This window comes from Leptodactylus fuscus, chromosome 4 (genome assembly GCF_031893055.1).
Source record: "Leptodactylus fuscus isolate aLepFus1 chromosome 4, aLepFus1.hap2, whole genome shotgun sequence".
NCBI lineage: Eukaryota > Metazoa > Chordata > Amphibia > Anura > Leptodactylidae > Leptodactylus > Leptodactylus fuscus.
In genome coordinates, this window is record NC_134268.1 from 44,549,360 (window position 1) to 44,561,406 (window position 12,047).

Below are 12,047 nucleotides of genomic sequence, written 5' to 3' on the forward strand. Positions count from 1 at the left end.
GCACACAGTATTATGTCCCTTAGTGGCCCCTGCACACAGTATTATGTCCCTTAGTGGCCCCTGCACACAGTATTATCCCCCATCGTGGCCTCTGCACACACTATTATGTCCCTCTGTGGACACCCATAAACAATTATTATACTCTGGGGTCTTTTCAGACCCCAGAGTATAATAATCGGAGACCCGGGGGAATAAAAACATAAAAAACTACTGTTTCTTACCTGTCCCCCGGCTCCTACACTGTCTTCTCCGCTGCCGTCCTTCTTCAATGACCCCCGGGTCTTTCTGCAAAGACCCCCGAGTATAATGATAGTGTTTGTGGGGCCCGCAGTGTCACTTACCGATCCCGGCCCAGCCAGGATCAGTAAGTAAATAGGGCCCGTAACGGCCTATTAGAAAAAAAAACAAAACAAAAAAACCGCAGCGGTAGCGGCTGTCACCGGGCCCCCTAATGTCCCGGGCCCCGTGGCAGCCGATACCACTGCTACTACCACGGTAGTTACGCCACTGATACACAAGATCAGTTTCCAGCAAGTTAACTTCACAGTGATTTTGTAGTGTTTTTAGAAACTTGAATACATCATTGTGTAAGAACAAAGCTATTTTTATCCATAGAACATTCCAAGTTTCCATGTTATTTGTTCAGCATGACCACTAACAGATACTGAATATGTTGTATATTGTGTTTAACCAATGCTCTGGATCTAAGCATGCCAGTCAACTCAAGAGTTTAACTCTTTGGGATATTTGCCAGAACTTCAGACCACATCTGATTGGTCCATACCAATAAAAACATTTCTGCAGGTAGCGCTGCCTAGATCTGCTAGATATCTGTCTAAGGGTCCATTCACACGGAGGAAAATGGTAAGGAATTTGGTGTGGAATTTCAGCTAGGTACCAGAAAAAAGGAATCAATTGAAGTAAATGGGAGACAATTTTTTCAGTACTGAAATTCCACACCAAATTCCTCATCATTTTCCTCCTTGTGAATGGCCCCTAACACACCAGAGTAGAATAGTGTCCAAAAGTTTTGTGTCCAAGTCCAAAATATTTGCAAAATTTGGGTTGAATCTTTTCAATCTGAAGCGGTTCCATCTCAAGCTGCCACTTACCTATTATAATGGCATATCATGCATTGCTGTTACTCTGAGGTTGTGTCTATCTAATTTTAAGGACCAGATGTAGTTTATTATGTCCCGATACATAAAACCATAGCATTCACAGAGGGTGTACTTTTTTTGACATCACGGCACTTGATTTTTTATAAATTGGAGGAGCTTAGGCAGGTTATTTTCACTATATATATTGTAAGCTGATGGCCGGCAAAATAATGGAGGGGGTGTACATTGCGCCCAGACTACTCAGGTGGGCAAGATGAGTCCAGGGATGACTTGTTCTCAGCAGACAGCTTTTGTCTGCTGAGCATTTTTGTTACATGCTCAGTATTGGGCTGGATTTTTTAGGAATGGCAGGTAGGATTGGCAGTGGGACCTGTCATTCCACACCCCCTCCAGTCCACACATTGTGGATGTTTCTGCTGTCGATTGTCCTCATCAGTGAGGTTTAAAAGGTCAGCTCCAGCAGCAAGACTTTGGACAGAGTTTGGGCTGCAGGGCCAGCTGGAAGGTCACGCTGTAGGAGTTGTGTCTTGTACCATTCAATGTTGCTATTGAAACTGCTGATATAGGTGAGGTAACATATTCTATGTTTAGTCAGAGCCTAGCCGGGCAGGTATTTATTTAGTTTGTTTTTTTTTTTTTCCTTTGGTTATTGCTGCACTGTTTCTTGTGGAGTAAAAATAAAACTCTACTTGTTTTAGACTACAAATTTAGACTTGTGTGTCTATGCCACCCTACCTAGAACTCCAGACCCTGACAATATATATGTAAAAGGAAAATGTTCGTTGTTGTATCGTGTTAGCCAGTGGGTTGGAAATATAAAAAACACGAAAACTTGGTGATCTTCAGTAGTTGATACCTTTTTAATGGCTAACTCATAATGATGACAAATGGCTAACGTTTCGGAGCGCAAAAGGCTCCTTTGTCAAAGCAAATTTAAAACATTTCTGAAGGAGCATATATATATATATATATATATATATATATATATATATATATACAGAGCAGGCACAAAGGGTGTTAGATTTCAGGAGGAGGGGGGGTTGTTAGTAATTGGTGAGACAATGTAAGCACTTGGTAGAGACATTAGAGACAATGTGGTAATTGGTAGAGACAATGTAAACACTTACAGGTCCTTATCAGTTCACACGTTACTGTAAAAAGACATGAACCCCTGTGATGCATTAAGCCCACACTCTAGTGTCTGAAACAGTGTCATGAATTTATATTCATGTATGCGCCTTTCTCTCTTTGATCTGAAATTCCCTCTCAAAACCAGAATTTTCATGTCATTGGTGATGTTGTGATCCCCCCTGCAAAAATGTTTTGACACGGGAAGGTCAGTTCTTTGTTCTTTAATAGTATGGCGATGTGAGTTCATACGCAGTCTAAGCTGCTGTCCGGTCTCTCCAACATACAGATTATCAGTGGAGCATTTGGTACACATAATTAAATACACTACATTGGAAGTGCTGCAGGTGAAGGCACCTGGAATTTTATATTCCTTGTTCGAGTTAGGTATCTCTATCCTGTCAGTGGTCAGTATGTGGGGGCAGGTTTTGCACCTCTTATTTCCACATGGAAATGTAATATATATGTATACACACATATGGACAAAATTGTTGGTCCCCCTCATTTAATGAAGTAAAAACCCACAATGGTCACAGAAATAACTTCAATCTAACAAAAGTAATAATAAATAAAAATTCTATAAAAAATGAACCAATGAACGTCAGACATTGCTTTTCGCTTCAACAGAATTTTTTAAATAATAAACCTCATGACACAGGCCTGGACAGAAATGATGGTTCCTGTAACTTAATATTTTGTTGCACAACCTTTTGAGGTAATCGCTGCAATCAAACGATTCCTGTAACTGTCAATGAGACTTCTGCACCTCTCAGCAGGTATTTTGGCCCACTCCTCATGAGCAAACTGCCACAGTTACCTCGGGCTTGATAGGCACTTTTTCCAGATGGCATGTTTCAGCTTCTTCCAAAGATGTTCAATAGGATTTAGGTCAGGGCTCATAGAAGGCCACTTCAGAATAATCCAATGTTTTCCTCTTCTCCATGCTTGGGTGTTTTTAGCTGTGTGTTTTGGGTCATTATCCTGTTGCAAGACCCTATGACTTTCGACTGAGACCAAGTTTTCTGACAATGGGCAGCACATTTCTCTCCAGAATCCGTTGATAGTCTTGAGATTTCATTGTACCCTGCACAGATTCAAGACACCCTGTGCTAGATGCAGCAAACAGCCACAGAACATAACAGAGCCTCCTCCATGTTTCACAGTAGGAACAGTGTTCTTTTCAAGATATGCTTCAGTTTTCCATCTGTGAAAAGAGAGCTTATGTGCCTTGCAAAAACTTCCATTTTTGTCTCATCTGTCCATAAGACATTCTCCTAGAAGCTTTGTGGCTTGTTAACATGTAGTTTGGCTAATTCCAGTTTGTCAGATTCAAGTTATTACTGAAAGCCAATCTTTTATACTCACCTTCCTGCCTCTTTTGGGCCTCCTTGTGGCATCCGGCACTTTCTCCCAACCTTCTCAATGATATAATGTGCCCAGGGTCACTGCTATTTTTTAACACTTGGGCCTCCGCCAATTATACTCTTCCAGTTTAAAAGTGACAAACCCCAAAATGTATTCCCTGAACTTTTTGGAAAATTCGGGATGTATCCAATTTTTTCCAAAATGATCTACTCATCTCTAGCCCTGGCCACACCACAATACAGTGAATCTCCTCTAACATTATTCTAATATCCAGTTTCGTAACCTACATTTTTAGCTTTATACCAGCTCAAACTGAACAAAGATCAACTGATAGACAAAGAATCTGAAACATGAAATGAAACCACAGATAGAATTACTGCTTTTGGGCAAATGTAAGAGTAGATTCACATTTTACAGTATATATGTTAGAGGTATATGGCAGGTGGAGTCTGCAGTGTCTACGCCTGGTGGATGACTATGATGTACAGTCATGTAGTGACATGGCACCCATCCCCCACAGATAAGGGCACAGTCTAGTTTGATAGTTATTAAATCAGCATTTTTCACTTTTCCATCTCTTCTCACTGGATGTTTTCCCTTGGTCACACCATTCTTGGTATACTCAACACTTTTGCACGAGAAAACCCCACAAGGTTGGCAGTATTAGAAATATTGTCCCTGGCTGGACTATCACAGATGACCAGACCTTGTTCTCATCGCTCAGTATTACCATTCTAATGTGAATTCACACTGAAAATTGTCTTCCAAAAAAACTGGTCGCTTGAATTTATTCTGCTCTCTGGGGTGAGATGTAACATTTAAAGTTGGGGGGTGTCAGAATATGGGAATTTAAGAAAAAAATTGGGATTTTTGTAAAGGAGTAGAGATGAGCGAACAGTAAAATGTTCGAGATTCGAGATTCGTTTCGAGTAGCCCCTTAATGTTCGACTACTCGAATCGAATATCAAATCCTATTATACTGTATTTGGGGGAAAATGCTCGTTTCAGGGGTAGGCAATGTTCGATCAAATTACACTTACCAAGTCCACGCGTGAGGGTCGGGCTGGATCCTCCGAGAAGTCTTCTCCGTGCAGCGTCCCAGCGGCATCTTCCGGCTCTGAATTCACTCTGCCAGGCATCAGGCCTGGGCAGAGCTGACTGCGCATGCCCGCACTACAAGCGGACATGCGCAGTCGGCTCTGCCCAGGCCCGATGCCTGGCAGAGTGAATTCAGAGCCGGAAGACGCCGCGGGGACACTGCAAGGAGAAGACTTCTAAAGGTAGGAGAAGAACCAGCATTGATTGGCCGACTGTATAGCATTCGGCCAATCAATGCTGGTTCTGCATCAAACTTTTCCATTCGAATAGCGAGTGGTACTCGATTTAGTACGAGTATTTCGAATACCGTAGTATTCCATCAAATACCTACTCGATCGAATACTACTCGCTCATCTCTATTAAGGAGTTAAAATGTAAATAAAACCATACAAATTTGGCAACCCCTGAATCGTACCGAAACATAGAATACACAGCAGCAGAGTGAACATTATAAAAATGAAGCCTGTAAAGTCACACGAATGCACTTTATCGCCAATTCCACCCCATTCTGAATTTTTTTCTAGAATGCCACTACATTGTACAGAATAATTTATAGTATCATTACGAAGAACAATTTGTCCTGCAAACATTAAGCCCTGATATAGCTATGTGAATAGAAAAATAAAAAAAGTTATGGGGTTTGAAAGATGGGGAGTCAAAAACAAAAATTGAAAAAATGGCACAAGTGAGAAGGGGTTAACAATCAAATATTTCTATCTGCAGTGTGTGAATAAGGTCAATACACGTGGCTGCCATTGTACACTACAGATTTTCCACCAACAAATATAGATGGAAAAAACTGCAGCTTATCAGTTGTATGAACACATCCATAGTATGTGAATATTAGGTGTTTTTACTAAAAATTAGCTTTTTCTAAAACATTGAGCTTTGCACGATGTTATTGGACATGATCAGGGCAGAACTACAGCTCTGGAGATGGAGATCATTGTTGTTTCCTTTCTTTTTTGGCTCTACATGTATTTATTCTGAATCCTCCCTCCAGCTTGGCTTCTCAATATGACTCATTGCCCCAAAACATATAAACTTCAACCTGTGTGTCAGCGCTTGCAGTGTTGTCAGGTGTTCATAACATTTTGGCCAGACTGCATGCGCAGTGGCGTACACTGGCCCTATGTATATCAGCAGTTTTCATCAGCTGTCTATGAGCGACGGCGATTTGCTGACGCATGAAGATGGGGGCGTGGTTTATGCCTTAAAAGACCGTACCTTCGGCGGCCCCGTACGGCCAAGCATCAGTGCCGTGGCGGGGAGCGGGAGGGTCTGCACCAGCAATTTGATATTCTTTGTGGGTAGATCGGATAATAGAAATGCCTCTGATGAAACAATGGGCTGATGAGAAGTTACTAAGCCCGTAGTTGAAACGCGTCAGGCAATATAAAGTTATTTTTCAGCTTTAGACAGTTGATGGCCTTTAGGAAAAACAAATGAATTAACCTAGGCTAGTTATCAGTTCTTAGCTCATAGGCAGGCAGGTTCTGGCTACATTGTTGGGGAAATAGGAGAGCTCATACAAACTTTCAGCTAGTGTCAATATACGGCTGTTTCTGAGTGTCCATTCCCCTGCTATCCCTGTCCTGTTCTTTATTCTCCCTGTGTGTATTGGATACACTAGTGGTCTATAATAAGTGCAGAGAGTAGTGTCAATCAATAGGACACTGTACTACTTGGCCACTTAATGTGTGTTGAATTATACACATTAGTATTTTTACCCCCTTTTTTTAGTGGTTGCTGCTACAATTTTATTTTGTTCCTTTTAATGTATATCAATAAAGGTTTTGTTTTTTAATACGTCCACTAGTGAGCAGCTCACTCACTTTCTTTGGTTACAACCAATTTTGGCACGTAAATATTCCTTATCGTTTACAAATTTTTCAAAATTTGAGTTTTCTAGTTGGGGGATGGCAGGTTTCCTCACCACTAGTTTTGACGCAGATAGATGGCTCTCTGACACCAGGGAAGCCTTTTCGGAAGGGGATTTACCCACACACTCTCTTAATTTGTCAATTTCGGCATCATTTAGAAAACTGACTCGGATTTATAAGGACTACCTTCGTTCTTTTTGGGAGGTTCAATCCTTGGAAGCATATATTAAAAGTAATATAGTTCCAAGAGGACTAAGGATTACGATTCTTCCAGCTCCCCGGTTAAGGTCTGCTATTTTTCTAGAAAAGTGGGAAAAAGAATCAATTGATGCATCCCTCCGACTAATGAAAGTGTTATTGGAGGAGGAAAAACTTGTACTTCAAAAAAACAGCATTGAACTTAAGGAGCAGATTGAAGCGGTGAAAAAGTTCTCCAGTAACTCAGATTTCGAAAAGAGGGAGAGTTCCCTGCAACAGACCATAGAACGTTTTGTGGTGTTTATGAAAGAGCGTAAACACTACCAATATAAAAGAGATCTAGCAGACTTTAGGGAAGGGAAGATTTTGGATTTTACTAAAAACACTAATCCAAGGCGGGACGCTGAGACTGAGCCTTCATCTTCTGAGTGTGAGGGCTCGGACTGTGATACTCAAACATCTGGAAATAAACGTGATAAGAGTCGTTCCTCAAATAGGGGTGGACCGCAAAAGTCTGTGGGTAGTCCAAGACGCGGCAGAAGCCGTGGTAAAGCCAATTCGGGTAATATAGGGGGGGGTTTTTATCGCAAGGCCCCCAAATATCGGATTACCTATTACGGGCAAAAAAATGAGCAAATTGAGACAGTGTCAAGCGTTTAGTGAGGAAAAGGATGATATGCAGGTTTTAAATCTATCATCCAGGGTACTCACTGAGGCTGAAATATTGGTACTTAAAAAAGGATTGTCCTATGTGCCAACTCCTAATTTTGATTTATTTACATGGATCAAAGACATCAATTTATTTTGTCGAAAATTAAAATGGAGGAAATTTTTCAAAATCACGGATAGACGTACGTGTGACACCCTGGGTATAGATGAGGGAGATTTGCCGTCAGTTCAATTGTTGGGGGAGTTATGGGAGGAGGGTCAGATACCCTTGGGGGAAGGCCCCTTCACGAAATTACGCCCTCCATCTAGGAGATTTCCCCCTATATCTGACGATACGGCTATTGATGTCTTCCTCAATGTGACATCTGATTTTTTGTCTAAAATCAATGGGGGACATGGGATTTGGTGTAATTCTAACACCACACGAGAGGAAAGAGACATCATAAATGGCTTGGAGTCTGATGACTCCATAGTTTTGAAACCCTCGGACAAGGGGGGCAATCTCGTGGTGATGGACCGGGGAGTGTATGTTAAAATGTGTATGACCATCTTGAATGATCGGGTGTGTTATGAGGTCCTCCAAAGTGATCCCACAAATACTTACTTGTCGGAGCTGCGGGACATTTTGATAAAAGGGAAAGAGGATAAACTGATTAGTGACTATGAGTTTAATTTCATGTTACCTAAGCACCCGGTCAGACCCACTTTTTATGCACTTCCTAAGGTCCATAAGGGCTTGTCCCCTTTAAAAGGTCGCCCTATAGTGGCGGGCATTAATAGTGTCACCCAAAATGTTTCATACTACGTTGACGAAATTTTGAGACCTTTTGTTATGTCGCTTCCATCCTTTGTTAAGGATACCACCGATGTCTTGAGGAGGTTGGAGGACATGGTGGTTCCGGATGGGGCCTTTTTGGCCAGTTTGGATGTGGAGGCCCTCTACAGCTCCATACCTCATGATAGGGGGTGTGGGGCTGTGGAGGGCTTCCTTAGATCTAGGGGTACTCAGTTCGCACAACATAACATCTTTGTGATACGTCTACTCCATTTTATTCTGACCCACAATGCCTTCCTTTTTGACCGCCTCTTCTTCCACCAGCTCAGAGGCGTGGCGATGGGGAGCCCTTGTGCCCCCGCGTATGCAAATTTGTATCTGGGCTGGTGGGAGAGGGAGGCGGTCTTTGGTGAGGGGATGGAACAATGGGCATCGTATATCATCATGTGGGTCAGATACATAGACGATGTGTTCTTGATCTGGGGGGGCACAGTGGACCAATTCAATTGTTTTGTGGAGGCTCTAAACCAGAACTCTTTTGGGTTATTTTTCACCTCTGAAATTAGGGAGGAATCTCTTACCTTCTTGGATCTAAGGATTTCCAAATCAGCCTCAGGGAGATTGAGCACGACGATCTTTCGTAAAGAGACAGCTACTAACTGCCTGCTTGAATGGAACAGCTGGCATCCAGCACCATTGCGACGTGGCATTCCAAAAGGGCAGTTTCTGCGTCTTCGCAGAAACTGCACCCATCTTTCAGATTATGAGGTGGCAGCGAGAGATCTGAGAGGTAGATTCCAGAGACGGGGATACCCGGACGGGGTCCTTCGTAGGGCCCACCAGGAAGCTTTGAGTAGGGAACGTAGCTCCTTGTTACAATCATCCCCGAAAAAAGATACAGGGGATTTGCGTATTATTGCTACTTATGATAGAGCTAATAAAGAGGTACTTCAAGTTCTTAATAATACCTGGAACATTTTGAAATCAGACCCCGACATAGGCCCAATGATTGGGGATCGTCCCCTGGTGACCTATAGGAGGGGTGAAAATCTGAGAGATAAGCTGGTCAAGAGCCACTTACCAGCAATATCGGAACATACTTGGTTGGGTAGGCATGCTAAAACGATTACCGGAACGTACGCTTGCGGATCGTGTAAAGCATGCAATTCCATCTTGAAAAGTAACACGTTTACGAGTTATCCTACTGGTAGAACGTACACTAATAGAGACTTTGTCAACTGTAAGACCTCAGGGGTGGTATACCTGGCAACCTGTACCACGTGCAAATTACAGTATGTGGGTAAGACGATTAGGGAATTCCGTCGTAGAATTAGGGACCATGTAAATGATATTGCACGTAGGGAAGATACGCCCATTGCCCGGCATTTTTGCGATGTACATGAGGGCGATTCTTCCCTTTTAAAATTTCAAGGGATTGAGGTTGTCAGGTTGTCCCCTAGAGGAGGTGATCTGGATCAAAGATTGTTGCAGAGAGAGGCGAGGTGGACCTTTTTGTTGAAAACAACTAAACCTCTAGGTCTTAATGACAAGATTTCATATGCTTGTTTTATTTGATTGACTTTTGAGATAGCCCTCCTTCCCCCCTCTTTCGTTTTTTGTGGATGGGATATAGGCTTTTTATTGGTCCCATCAATATGTAATTGTTAATTGTTTTATAGTAATCCCCTTTGCTGTTAGGGCTAATTTGGTGTTCGGTATGGCACTTTGGGTGTTAATTCGTTGTGGTATTTAGGGGGGTTGTCTTACCTGTTGCGGCATCCCTTGTATACTCCGAGTAGGGAGAGATTGCATTCGGGGTTTTTTCATGGTGGATTCTTTTCACTGTGTATTTATCGGTCCAACATCTGTTCGTGCGGTTATACACCCAGGGGCTTTTGCGTTCTGGCGGGGGTGGAGTCTGTAGACGAGTGTGCCGTCCCCCTTATTCGTTGATTGGCCCATTGGTTACGCATGCGCAGTGGCGTACACTGGCCCTATGTATATCAGCAGTTTTCATCAGCTGTCTATGAGCGACGGCGATTTGCTGACGCATGAAGATGGGGGCGTGGTTTATGCCTTAAAAGACCGTACCTTCGGCGGCCCCGTACGGCCAAGCATCAGTGCCGTGGCGGGGAGCGGGAGGGTCTGCACCAGCAATTTGATATTCTTTGTGGGTAGATCGGATAATAGAAATGCCTCTGATGAAACAATGGGCTGATGAGAAGTTACTAAGCCCGTAGTTGAAACGCGTCAGGCAATATAAAGTTATTTTTGAGCTTTAGACAGTTGATGGCCTTTAGGAAAAACAAATGAATTAACCTAGGCTAGTTATCAGTTCTTAGCTCATAGGCAGGCAGGTTCTGGCTACATTGTTGGGGAAATAGGAGAGCTCATACAAACTTTCAGCTAGTGTCAATATACGGCTGTTTCTGAGTGTCCATTCCCCTGCTATCCCTGTCCTGTTCTTTATTCTCCCTGTGTGTATTGGATACACTAGTGGTCTATAATAAGTGCAGAGAGTAGTGTCAATCAATAGGACACTGTACTACTTGGCCACTTAATGTGTGTTGAATTATACACATTAGTATTTTTACCCCCTTTTTTTAGTGGTTGCTGCTACAATTTTATTTTGTTCCTTTTAATGTATATCAATAAAGGTTTTGTTTTTTAATACGTCCACTAGTGAGCAGCTCACTCACTTTCTTTGGTTACAACCAATTTTGGCACGTAAATATTCCTTATCGTTTACAAATTTTTCATTATTGCAATGCAAAGGTTAAAAACTAGGGCCTTAGGGCCCGTGCACACCATGTGACGCCGCGCTACGCCATGTAAACTCGTGTCAGAGTCAGTACTTCAAAACAGAGTCCCATTGACTGCAATGGGTTCTGTCTTACACGCGCTACACATTGAAATCAATGGGAGGCTTTTTAACCCATTGATTTCAATGTGTTACGCGCGTTAAACGGAACCCATTGAAGTCAATAGGATTCTGTTTTGAAGCGCTGACTCTGACACGAGTTTACATGTCAGAATGAGCATGGCGTAACATCGTGTGCACGGTTCCTTATGCCCAGGAAAACCAGACATTATCATCTGTAGGTGGATCTGTTGTGGGATTGCTGTGTGATTTGTGGGATTTACTGTGTGGACATCACGCAATGGACCCTACACAGGGCCTGAGGACCCACGTCGTGGAACGCGTTTTGTTGTTGTTGCAGTTTTTGGAGACAAAGTCAGGAGTGGATTGAGCAGAAGGTAGAAGTATAAGAACTTCCTATATATTTTCCATCCCTATTGTAGTCATTCTTGGCTTCGACTCAAAAAATTGCAGCAAATTCTGGAATATAAAAAGCTGTGTTTCTGCAACGTGGGCCTAAGCCTAAAAGTCCATGCATCGAATTGCTGCAAAAAAAATGCTGTGGAAAAGACCACTGCATATAAAAATTGCAGATTTTCTCTGCAGCCTTCTTGTTTCTATTATACGTACACAGAAACCGTCAGCGGTTCCGTGAGTATAATTGAAATGCTGTGATTTGAAAAAAACACTGGATTTTTTTTCTGCAATGTGTGGATGAGATTAGTCAGAATCCCATCCATTTTGCAGGCAATGTAAAACGCAATGTTTTTTGAAACCTGGGGCCCCAGCTAAGGTCCGACGTAGCGGGCCACAGCCAAAAAGCGCTGCAGGAAAAAAAATGCATCGGAAATGCATTGCAGATTTTCTACTTCAAATTATACTTACGGTACATGGGAAGTGCCAGAGTTTCCATAGGTATAATCAACATGCTGTGTTTTCTGTAACAGTTT